We start from the raw sequence: 13,453 nt of genomic DNA, 5'->3' as shown, positions 1-13,453 counted from the left end.
ATCGACTTACTCCTAGCCTCTCCCCCCTGTATCATGGAAATTTGGGCGTCATATACTCGTGTTTCTTCCTTATCCGGGGCACGCTCTACTCCTTCTCTGGGCGTTTGGTTCTTCCTTTTTTCTCTCTTTAGACTTTCACAATCTTTCGTTGCATGACCCAACTTTTTATGGAAATCGCAGTATTTGTTCGGGTCCCGAAGATATTTTTCACTTCGGTAAGTATTACCTTCTTTATTCAAGTTTTTTGGAGGGTACGCTTCATATGTATCTTGTCGATATGGTTGGTATTGGTCATGTTTCCTACCTCTCCCCCTTTGTGGAAATCTTCGATTTTAACCGAACTGAGGGTTGATATTAGCAAATTGCACATGATTTTGTTTGGTTCGCTCTTTCCTTCTCCCCCCCTCTTGCGATTGCCTTTCCCTTTATTCTTTCTTTTTCTTCACTTTCTGTCTCTTGCCTGAGAAAGCGGTTGAATTTGTGTATCATTTCTTATGCATTCACCCACTCTCTACTTACTAACTTGTGAAACAGATCTCCCTCTAAGAATCCATAGGTAAATTATGCAATGATCATAGGGTCATCTCTTTTTTGTCATCTTTTAATTGATTTCGTTGAATCACTTGAAGTAGGCCTTATTGGATTTTCCTTTTCGCTGTCAACAGGCAAAGATTGTGTGTGCCTGCTGTTGGAACCTCCTTTGTTAGATAAAGCAATTGCATAACTTTTAACACAACTCCTCGAAGCTTCCTATACTCTTAGGGGGTAAATTCGCCAACCAATACCTGAAAAATCCATCCAAAGTTCCTACAAAGTATAAACTCCACAACTTCGGGTCCATTGGAATCATCTTGAGGGCCCATTGTAAATTTGAGACTTGATCATCTGGATCCCCTGTTGTATCATACAACGACACTCTAGGTCCCTTCAGTCCTTTGGGAATGGGCGTTTCATTGATAACATCTCTAAAGGGCGACCGAAAGTTTAAATTTTTTAAGGCTTGGTTACACTGCTTTGCCTCTAATACCTCTGGCGACACTTCCCGATCTTTTTGAGAATTCTTCTTCGCTTTTTTAGGGCGTGAAGGGCCTGAACTTACTTCATTTTTGCTTCTTTCCTTTTTTTCTCAACTTCTCCTCACTTCTTTTTTCTTTTATCCTCGCTCATCCGAATCCTTCGTATGATTGGTGTGTATTGAGACCAAATCCATTTTTTCTCTTTTTGAGCCCTTCGCTCACTTCTTTCTATTTGTCGCTTTCTCATGGCTCTGAAACTTTTGAAGGCTTCGAACTCCTCCATTTCCATATCTTCGGCTTTTAAATTCTTTTGACTCATTTCTCATCCTTCTTTTAGACCTTCCGAGACCACGTCCTTGTTTTTTTTACCATTGTTGCAATCTGTGGTGTTTCTTCACTTCCTTTGAGATTTTGCATTCTCGTGATAGGAATCATGTCGACAACTGGGATTTCTTCGTTGGTTATTTGTCGCGGAGTCCCACAGATGGTGCCACTTGATGTGCCCCCGGGTTCACCTTCCATTATTTGTGAGAGTGATTGATTCCTTCACATTTCAATTAACCTGGAGAAAACAAACAACTCGTAAGCTGATTGGCCAGGAGGGGATCCCATACCAACGCTCTAATGATAAAGTCAGAAAAGACCTTAAGAAAGTATGTTTTAAAAAAAAAAGATAAGGTAGTTGTTTCTTCAAAAAGGTAATTAATAGTTTTTTTAATAAATTATAATAGAACCTATAGAATAAAAGATGGTTGAATATCGTGTATTCAAGCATAAGAGAGACACTATTCAAGCATTAACTGTTTAGCCTACACATAGGAAAAAAAAGTCAAAAACTATTTTCTAGACAAGTTACTCCATAGACACGCATATACATTTAAAGTACCAGTCATTTCTTTAACAAATTAAAGATTTATAAATGGACCGACAATAAAAAGTATAAAACATTGTTGCAGCCTTTTATTACTTTAATTGTAGTTTAGTATTTCAAGTTTCAATAATATCACATTCTACTAGAGAGAAAGATAAAGAGTTCATGACTCTCATTCACAGTTTAATAAAACTGTTTAGGACTTTCATTCATAGTATTCACAACTTATAAACATACTTGATTTGTTGAAGCATTTCATCAAACATCTTGTATCCACCATACAAAATCACAGTTTAATAAAGCATTTCAGGAATCTTATTCACAATTTAATAAAAGAATTCATGACTCTCATTCATAGCAAGTTCAAAACATACTTGATTTTCATTGGTAGCCAACTTCAAGTACAAATCTGGCAACTATAGAGCATGAACCACAGATTCGAAAGAAGGTGGAGACGAAGCCGATCTGGAAGGAGATGGTTGTGGTAGATCCTCACATGAACTTCATAGATCTGCAGTAGAAAATCGTAGATCTAGAGACGAATATTGTAGATCTGAGCCAAAAATTACAAATCTGGAATCAACTGGAGCTTATACATATTTGACGGTAGTTTACCGATGGTAGGAGATGACGGCAGTACACTAGAGACGCAACGAAGAAGAGGTAACGAAAGTTCCAGATCTAAATTCTGTCGCCGACAGTGATGACGGTGGTGAGGTCGCCGCCAACGATGGTGGTTGTGATGGTGTTCATCAGAGGTGGTTGAAGAAGATGAGAGAGTTTTTGCTGTTCTTTGTTGATTATGAAAGATTGTTATCTGATTAAAAGTTATGGAATGGGTTTTACATAAAGACCATTATGCCCTTATTGTTTTTTTTATAAAAAGCTTAAAAAATCAAAATATTATAAAAATAAAAAATAACCTTAAATATAAGTTAAAAATAAATGGTTCTTAGGATTCTTAATCTTTTTATGATTCTCTTGTGATTCCCCCCCCCCCATCTCACTCTCACTCTCTCTCTCTCTCTCTATATATATATATATATATATATATATATATATATATATATATATATATATATATATATATATATATATATATATATATATATATATAACACTATTAAATGGATATGTATGTATTGTGTTGATTATATACACAACATTAATTATAAATCTAATTAAATTAGTGTTATTTATGTATTTTTTTTGTAGTTAGATTTCCAAAACAACCTCAAGACAATATTTGTTTACAAAAACATTGTTTCAAAAATATAATTCATAAATAAGAGTATCCCAGAATCCAATAACATAAAATCTGAGGGATGTGCACGATCACATCTTCGCCTTACCACAATCATCTGATGTACCTGAAACAATAACTAAAACTGTAAGCACGAAGCTTAGTACCAACACACACAACATATAACAACATATACTGGGTCCACAGTCTATTTCTGGAATACCCCTACAAGGTCCTCAACATAAGTCTGGATTATCCCTGAGCCCACAGTATGAGTCTGGCTTGCCTAACGGGCCCACAACTCACATCTGGCTTACACCCGAGCCCACAACATAAGTTTAGCTTGCCCTCGGGGCCCATAACTTATGTATGGCTTACTCCTGGGTTTGTTGGCTACCACACAAAGCAGTACAACCTCAACCCAATCATAATATGTCGACATATACATAACAGATAACATGTATTCAACAAACAGATAATCATATAACCAGTCAGACAAATAGGCATATCTAACAGCTCACTACTGCATAACAACCCATAAATATAGTGAGGAAAACTCACCTCTCAAAAGATAGTTGAATCAACACCCGATCTGCTGCAAACACTGCTCCTCACATTGAACATAATCCAGAAACGACTCCAATCAATAACTAAGGTTTTATCCCATACCAATGGTCCACTCATCCTTCATCATATTAAGGGCAAAAGACCATTTTACCCCTTTCCCTACAATACCCAACTAATCCAAGCCTAAAACCCTAAATGGCCCAAATCCCAAAATCGATCTAATGGGCTTCTGAGAGAATGTCTGTCGTCCACTCAATGACGCATGGCATCCGAACGCCCAACGTTCTAACCCAAACGCCTAGCGTAACCACAGAATCCCAAATCCTTAACCAAGGTCTTAATGGCTTAAGACCTAACACTCAAACTTCAGATCCAACGCTAAAAGAACGTCTAAAGTCATAAAGTTGTAACCTTTATGACTTTGAATGGCTACAAAGAACCCAACACCAAAATCTAACTTAAATCACACTCTAAAGTTCCAAAACTCTTGCATGGAAGAGTATCAAGGTCTAAGCTTGCATTTTTATGATTCCAACCCCTCCAAAATGCTTGAAAGGACAACCCAAACCTCTGGAGCATTCCAAACTCACAAAAGTCAAGTTATTGGGACCAAAAAGGACATAAAACTACACTTAAGAAAGATCTAATAAGGAAGTCATCAAGATCTAAACTTTATACCTCAAAAGGTGTTCTAAGATGCTAAGAGTCCAGATCCAAAGGCTAGAGGGCAACACCAACACTCCAAAGATATTCCTTCTCCACCAAGAACACTAAAATGATACCAAAATGCTACTCCAAAGCTTCATAACACTCATACTCACTTAGGGTTTCGAAAAGAGGGCTATAAGGGACGAAGGCTGGAGATAAGAAATGCTTTGAGGCTGTAATATTGGCCTTTAAATAGGGTGAAAACCCTAAAAATTAGAGTTTGTACTCTGTGTGCGAACGCCTAACGTCCACAAACCTACGCCTGGCGTTCCAACGCCTAACATTCCATTCCCAACGCCTGACGTTTGGGACCAAAATGCCAAACTAATCACAAAGCAAGACCAACAATGCAAATATCTGTGGAAACTGGCGTTACAGAAAATTTATAGGAAATAAATATTATGTAGGTATTCTGTAGGAAATAAAATCCAATAAAGTCTGTAGGTATTCTATAGGAAAAGCAATTGGTGCCCGTTTTTTGTTGGAATTCTATAGGTAACGCCTTGCTCCTACAAATTTCCTACGAATACTGTCGTAGGTAATTATCTAGTTTTCTAGTAGTGTAATAATAATAATAATAATAATAATAATACAAAAGAGATAATCAAGAAAACGATAAATGAAATGGAATCCCAGCAAAATAGAAGCATCGATCGCGAGGACAAAAACAAAACTAGGATTTCACTTGTAATTTCGTATTAATTGCATAAACTAAATTTATAATTTACTCAAATAATAATTAAGGATGCCAATGTGGGACTAGCCCACTTGGTAGAGGTTTTGCCTCTTAAATTGTAAGTATGGAGTTACAATTTCGTGATACTAAGAGCATCCATAATGATGAGTTCAATGAGAGAGTTGAATGATGTGAGAAGTCTAGTTGTCATTCAATTGATGAAACTCTACCATAGTGAGATGTCACTTTGACATTCAATGGATTTGGAGTTCAATGGTCATTGAACTCTTCAATGGGAAAAAATTAAGTTTTCCTATCTTAAATACATACTCTATCCGTTCAAAAATTATAGTTCATCTTTCCTTTTTGGTTTGTCCCAAAATAATAGTTCACTTCTAAAAATAAATAACATTTTTATCAAAATACAACCTTATTATTACTTAACCAACTAATCATTTAATGGAACATTAAATGGAAAGTAAAGACACAACTGTCATTTTATTGTATAAAGTTAGTGGTAATTAATGTTTCCTTAATCTGTGTGTTTTTTTGTCTGTGGACAATAATTTTGGGATGAAGGGAGTACTATAAATTAGCTTTTGTAACTTTCTATTGAACTTTATGGAGTTGAATGCATTGTAGAAAAAAATTGATTGAGTTGTATGAAATATAAAAAACTGATGTGACAATCTATTGAATTCTATGAAGTTCAATACATTGTGGATGTCCTAACTTCTAACTGATAAAAAAAAAAAAAAATAGTTAAGGACAAGCTTATACTTACTTTATACAGATATATTATTAATGTGACATTGTTTAGCTTGTGGTAAACTGATCATTATTTATTTGAAAGAAGTTATAAATTATTACATTTTTTCAACAAAGTGTAATTTCATTTATGGGACAAGTTGAGGACTAGTTGGTCCAAATCTTTCCACGAACTTCCACCTTCTCCGACAGCTTCCTTCGCGGCTATGGCGAACTCTGTCACTCTCTTTCTTTCCACTCTTGTTTCCTCACTCACCAATTTCCTAAACAGTCGTGCCAACTCACCTGAATCAGGAACGGTATCAACTCCTTCATATGCTTTGAGACCGACTTTCATCTGGTGCAACAACATCGCATTGGAGAAGTTATCAGCGCTCATCGGCCATGTCAGCATTAAAACTCCGGCCATCAACGCTTCCATGATTGAATTCCAACCACAATGAGTCAATAATGCAACCACCGCTCTATGATTTAGTATGGCCACCTGCGGGACCCAACCTCTGACAACAACCCCCCTGCCGGCCACCCGATCTTCGAATCCGTCTGGGATCTTCCCGTAGGCTCCGACAGCATGTCCTCCGGTGGGTTCCTTTACTGCCCATACGAACTTGACGCCGCTTCTCTCTAACCCGAGTGCTATCTCCTCCATCTGCTTGTTGGTCAGCACAAATTGACTTCCGAAACTTATGAACACCACCGTGTGAGCAGCACATGTATTGAGCCATGAAAGTACGTCACTAGAGCTGGAACTGGAACCACCTCTTTCGGTAGTATTCTTGCTAGAAGGAAGTAAAGGTCCAACGGAGAACACACGATCATGGCCAGATTCCGCCTTTATGTGATCGAAGTATATCTGATCCAACTCCCTAAACGAGTTGATAATGACTCCCCAACTCACCATATTGGCGCGTAACCCATCTTTGACGAATTCGGTAGTTGGGTCTCCTTCTACGTAGCTCCGGTACACCGGGGACACCTGCCACCATGGGAAGGTTGGGCAGTTAGGGATATTTGGAAAGGATATCAGAGTGTTGTCGTTTGTTGGGTCATCTCTTTTGGGGAGGAAACGCCACAGGGAGTTGATCACAGACAGACCCAAAGCACCGGTGGGAGAAAATACGTAACGGTGGATGCCGAGCTGGCATGCGAGGTTGTGCGTCCACCCCAAAAACAAATCGGAGATGATGGCTACTGGCGGAGAAGGGTGGTTGAGAAACCATTCAAGTATGGGGTTGTAGAGATCACCTAGGGCGACCATCATGTCGTTGAAGGCAGAAAATGGAAGGTCTGAGGCATTCTCAACGCCGGAAGGAATGGAAGGGTGGTATGGGAAGGGTAGGACGAAGCTTTTTATGGTGGTTGGATGAGCGGAGAGAAGAGGGGTTAACTGTGGGACGTTTTTGGGAGTGACAAGTATGGTGATGGATAAACCTCGGGTGGCTAATTGGTGGGTGAGATCAAAGAGAGCAAGCATGTGTCCCTGTGCAGGGTATGGGAATATCAGGACGTGGGCGCCGGTGCCGGAAACTTCCATGGTCAGCGGCGGCGAGCTGTTCGTCAAGGTAGGTCGGGTGGTCTCTGTCCTTCTTGTACATTTATCAAAACTTTTCTCGTAATTAAAGAAAATGGGTTGGTAAATGGTAATGAGGACTGATCTTGGCACTACAATGTGGCAAACATTATAAAATCAAATAAAATTTTCAGGTAAAATATAAAAATTGTATTTGGAGCGTTGAATGTATCAACGTTAATTTTTTATGTGATATGTTTATATTAAGTTAAAGCCAGATTATTAGTAAATTATTTTATATTTTGGAAAGACAGCGTTGAATGTATCAACCTTTACTTTATGCAACTTTGTTTAGACTTTACAACATACACGTATAAATAAGAAAATGTAATATATGGTATTTGTTTGACTACACATTTTATATTGACCATTATCCAAAAAAAATGTATAATCTTATTTCTTTTGGCATCTTATATGCTAGAGCACCTCCAATCATCATATATCCCGTAATATTTTGTATAGTTTTATGTTTTGACTAATTTTTTATTTTTTCATCGCATCTCTATTAGTTTTATCTAACAAAATAATAATATTAATTTAAATCATTTTTAATCGTCGACTATTTTTAAAACTTTTTATGAAAGTAACAATTTTTCCAATATGATTATGGTTCGTAAGTTCAACAAGCCAATATCTACGATCCTTTAAACTTCAGTTTTCTCATACCAACTTCAGTTTTCAAAAGTCACCGTGGTTTGTTGGGATTTTGAAAGTTCATGGCTTGGTTCTAAATCGTGTGTGTGATATATATATATATATATATATATATATATATATATATATATATATATATATATATATATATATATATATATATATATATATATATATATATATATATATAGAGAGAGAGAGAGAGAGAGAGAGAAAGAGAGAGAGAGAGAGAGAGAGAGAGAGAGAGAGAGACTAAGGATGTTTTTGAAACCCATCTGGGTCGAGTCAGCGAATTGGGCTGACTTGGTAAGACAATGGTTGTTTAATTTGGTGCTTTCTCGGTAAGATAGGCTGGCCCAAAGTTCTTAGCCGGTCAGATTCATACCTATTGCTGACTGGAAATAAGACACTTCTATCCCTCCCTCTTTATTCTTCTTCCCCCGTTAGTTGTCTTCCATCATGACCTAAAAACACAAGCCGCATACCCAAAAAAACACAGTCGAATATTGCCGACAGCTCCACATCGACAACCGACTAGTGCCTCATCGTCGGTCGCCGCCATCTCGCCGGATATTGCCTCATCGCCGGTTGCCACCATCTAGCCGCCATCTCGCCCCATCTCACCAATCAGACAGAAAATCATCAAACAGGTAAAGTCATTCTTCTATTGTTCTGTTAATGATTTTTTAAATCAGAAAATATGTATGTATAACCTATAAAATAAGTATCCATTTATGCTTTGGTGTTATGAAGGAATGAGATTCTATTGTTCTGTTAATGGGATTCTATTGTTCTGGTCACATCATCATATTTTATGCTTTGGTGATATGAAATTTGAAGTTCTTTGTGTATAAGATATGAAACCAAAACCATAAAATCCATAAAGGCCCATGTATGGCCCAATTTTCCAAATTGGGCCCACACTCCTTATTGGGCCTTAACCTAAGATCCAATCTTTCAGTTAGTCCATAACACAACCACTCTGATGGTCCATTAGGGCCCAAGAATCTAGGCCCAAACAGATGGCCCCAACCCGAAGCCCAAAGTCCGAAATCCAACCAGGCTGAGTACGCAGGGCGTACTCATGCGCGTACTCGCTAAATGGCTTGTACGCTACGCGTACTGGCTTATACGCCCAACGTACTACCCTCTAGTCTCACTTCTACCATTAAGAACTTAATGCTTTAAGTTATAAATCCAAACCACAGATCTGAGTCCCATATAATGTCTAAACCCATAAAGTCACTGACTTGGTGACTTTTCATGCCCCAACAAGACCAAATAGCATTCTACTTTCATGGAAATGGCTCAAACTCCAACATAGATGGTCTTAAACTCTAAAGGTGCCAACTTTATGGACCTTGAACCTCAGAAACACTAAGAGGGGCAACTCAAAGCTCCTGGAATGAAATCAAGGCCACTAGATCTCATACTTGGGACCAAAATGAACAAAAACCCACAAATGGTAGATCTAAGAGATGAATGACCAAGTTCAAAGCTTTATACCTTCATCAAGCTGAGAATGAGTTCCAAAGGCCAGATCCATAAGCTCCTCCTTGATTCCCATCTTTGCAACAAGCTCCATCTTCTTGAAAACGGGTCAAACATCCCAAAAATGGACTCCATAAGCTCAAAATGTCACCATGAAGGATATATGACGATTTCTAGGGTTTTAGAGGGTGGAGGCTGAAGATATTAGGGTTAGGTTATGAGATAAGGAGCTTAAATAGGGTCCAAGACCCTAAAATAGGGTTCTGATCTTACTAGAGTACGCCCAGCATACTCCTGGGAACCTTCGCGACCATCCTGGTCAGTACGCCCAGCGTACTCCAAGGTACGCCCCCCACGTATTGCCTTCTTCACTAGTACGCCCTGCGTACTCGGATAAGCTTGAATACCACGAAACTTCCGAAGGCCATAACTTCTTCGTTATAAACCCGATTCCGACGATCCTTATATCCACGGAAAGGTGACGAGAAGCCCTACACTTATATCAACTCATACCTTCCTTAAGACCTTCCGAATAAAAGTCCATTTCCCACAAAAGCCCAAACTGCCACTTTACCGAAATACCCCTAGGCCTCAAAACACGAACCGAACACCCGGATCACTTCTAATACATCACCCGCACCCAAATGCGCCTAGATCTTACCTTCTCAAAAGCCATAATCCTTATAATGACCGACCTTCGGGCCACAGCCTCAAACTAGGAGTCAATTCGGAACAGGGCGTTACAACTCTCCCCCACTTAAATTAGATTTCGTCCTCGAAATCATGCATCACCATCCCCGGCATACCAGACAACCTGAGCACCACGAACATAAACCCGAGAATACCACATCCTTCCCAAGGCAACTAAGACCAACCCTCGTAGGGTTCTAGAACCCGAAGATGAACGAATTCCTTGCAACCTGATCACATCTTCTCCATCTGAAATCAGAACTCTCGAGATGGTCTGTCTCCCTGACAGACTACCCACAACGAATCATCATCGAACTGATTCCATAAGAACCAGCCTAGATAGAATACTTCCCACCCGTAATACCTTGAGGCTTCCTAAAGAGAAAAATCATCGGTCACCTGCGGCTACCGAATAACAAGCAATTCCACATACAGACCCCAAATCACTGAAGTCGCTCCAACTCTTCTTGCTGCCACATAGCTACTTTCCTGAAGGACAACCGGGGACCTCCCGGGTCCCAACCTGTCTGCCAACTGTCTGGAACACCGGACACCTACCTGATTGTTGAGCCAATAAACACATACAATAGTTCTACATGGCCTCTGAAGGATACCTCGTCTGACAATAACTGCCCTATCTATACCACTACTCATGGCTCCTTCAATCCCTTGATCCATCCGATCATGATAGGCTGACAACCCGTCGCCACTGAATCTAACGTAAAAAGGTGAATGCTACTAGAATAATTGTATTCTTGCATCGTACTCGTTCTCCTTCGACCTACTGTTTCCTGATTCCAACTATGTTGTGACCTACTCACAACCTTGCGAACTGTCCCACCCTGGCCTAAGTCATCCAAACGAATCTGTGAATGCTACAGCTACACCCGCAGACATACAACACTTCCAACACTATCCAACAACCTTGTGAATGCTACGGCTACACCCGCAGACTTACAACACTCCCAACACTATCCACCAACCTCTTGAATGCTACGGCTACACCCGTAGACTTACAACACTTTCATCACTATCCAACAACCTTGTGAATGCTACGGCTACACCCGCAGACTTACAACACTTCCATCACTATCCAACAACCTTGTGAATGCTACGGCTACACCCACTGACTTATAACACTTCCATCCTAACACAACCGCAACCCAATGCCTTACCCCTAATCTATCAATTCGAACGCATACAGATTCGAGCACGCACTCGACTGAACACCCGAACTGAACTCGATTCATAACTGGACCCCCAACCTGATTTCCCCAAATTCTGCTATCAAGCCTCAAGAAGACGCGATTCACATGCTGGGGAGTTTTACCGAACCCCAAACTCGCACAACCTTCAAACCGAATAGCCCCTTGGGCCACCATTTTCCCCGATGAGGGTAAGAAACTCATCCCGGTCTCATACCTGCTCCTGTCCTGAATACCTGCGCGATTCTCCCCCACTTAGATTCGACTAAGTCCGCTTGGCATATGAAAATTGAAGGATTCCCATTCCTTCTTACGTTCCAATGACCAGTCTGTTGACGACCGGTGCTTACCAAAGCTAGTGCACCAAAAGTAACTCTTCCCAAAACAACACAACTCCTGAAAACCAGCTAACACTTCTTGAATCCCAACCACATCAATGACTCCAGATGCTAAAAAAATGATATCACGCTCAAATCCCGAAGTCCAAAGGACGGATGGTCGAACCAAAACCTCAGCAACAACTCTCTCTTCCCTCGGCAATCCCGATGGCTCTTCCAAACACAAATACTAAGGCTACTGAAAACTAGTCATAACTCCCTCGTTCAAGCCCTTGAACCAACCCCAAAAATGGATGGAGCAGGTGCACTCACTACTCCTCCCTGATCGTCAGACAGCCGACCTCCTTGTTGCCCACCTGATCAGAATGAAAATATAACGGACTTGCCCCCTATGGGCAATCCCTGATGATGTGGCCAAACCTGCTACACCTGTAGCAACCCAAATCACTGAACAGTTTCCGACAACGACTCGGAGCAATCACGGTACACGCGGAACCCGCTCTGCGAGATACGTCCGTCTGAATATTCCTTAAAGATTCCTCGGCATGCTGACTGGTATCTGACAACCCTTGCTCACTCAGACGATAGCAGAGAACCGACCCGAGATCCCACTTATCACAATTCCAAAGTGATGCAAATTCCTGACATCCATTGGAAATGGCAGAAGATAGCATTTCCGCAAACATCTGAAGGAATCCTGACCTCCTCCTCCTGTGTTACCTCGACCACCCTGAGGTCATGGTGTAACACTTCCTTCCAGTCCCAACGAAAATCCCAACTCTTGGAACGAAACTCCATCGTGCAGTTTCCACAAGCGTTGCACTGAACCCGACCTACTTGCCTCTCAAAAGCTGATCCGAATTTCTTGGGTCTCCACCCGAGATCCTCCACTAGATTCACCTGACCTGAACCTCTCTCATCAAGGTTCTCCCAATTACTTTCCGCCCTCGGATCTGGGATCCATATCATTCAGGGTCTCACACCCCGACGTGCTCACCAACTCAATCGTCACGGCTGAACTGCAATAGCTAGTGTAACCTCTACTCTAAACCGGCTACGAACCGCTCCCAAGACACAATCTCCAATCCCAAAGCGCAATAAATCGCACAATCAACCCTTGTCGCATGATACAAGAGATTGAAGGCAAACTCAAAACCCTGGAAGTCCTTCCGCTAACAGGCTCACCACCGGAGCCGAGACCAAACCCTGGTCCTACCCATGCGTGCTCATCCTCATCTTGGCAAAGCAGCTATCCTCACTATCAGAGCATAACCAAGAATTCCCCCCCCCCCATAAGTTTCTTAGATTTTCCAAGACTCTCACTGATTCGAGTATGGATCATGTGCTTTTAGTAGTACGGGCCCATACTACCTTCCACACCTATCCATACTTTCCTCAACAATCCTCCTGAATCCTCTAAGTCACCTACTCCACTGGTACACCAAATATCTGCTAAACAGCAACGCAATACCCACCAAAGCAACTCCTAGGCTTCCCCTAGGTTCCCAACTTCACCTGATCGTCCCACTAACTCACTGGAGCATACCCTAGGCTTTCCTAGGTTCCCAACCTCGCCCTGCCATCAACTGCTGAAGAACTCCCCATGATGCCAGCCATCCACCTCCTGGATATCGTCATATCCACTTAGTAGCTGAC

The 13,453-nt window shown here is 40.8% G+C and overlaps 1 pseudogene; it reads right to left on the bottom strand.

The window, feature by feature from the left end:
* Positions 1–5,902: 5,902 nt before the first annotated feature.
* On the bottom strand, positions 5,903–7,506 carry LOC145160572 (UDP-glycosyltransferase 89B2 pseudogene; annotated as a pseudogene).
* Positions 7,507–13,453: the final 5,947 nt, after the last annotated feature.

The sequence above is a fragment of the Lactuca virosa genome, chromosome 1 (genome assembly GCF_052849685.1).
Source record: "Lactuca virosa cultivar CGN04683 chromosome 1, Lactuca_virosa_CGN04683_v6, whole genome shotgun sequence".
NCBI lineage: Eukaryota > Viridiplantae > Streptophyta > Magnoliopsida > Asterales > Asteraceae > Lactuca > Lactuca virosa.
The sequence above is the reverse complement of the archived record's forward strand: the minus strand, read 5'-3'. Positions and strand labels throughout refer to the sequence as shown.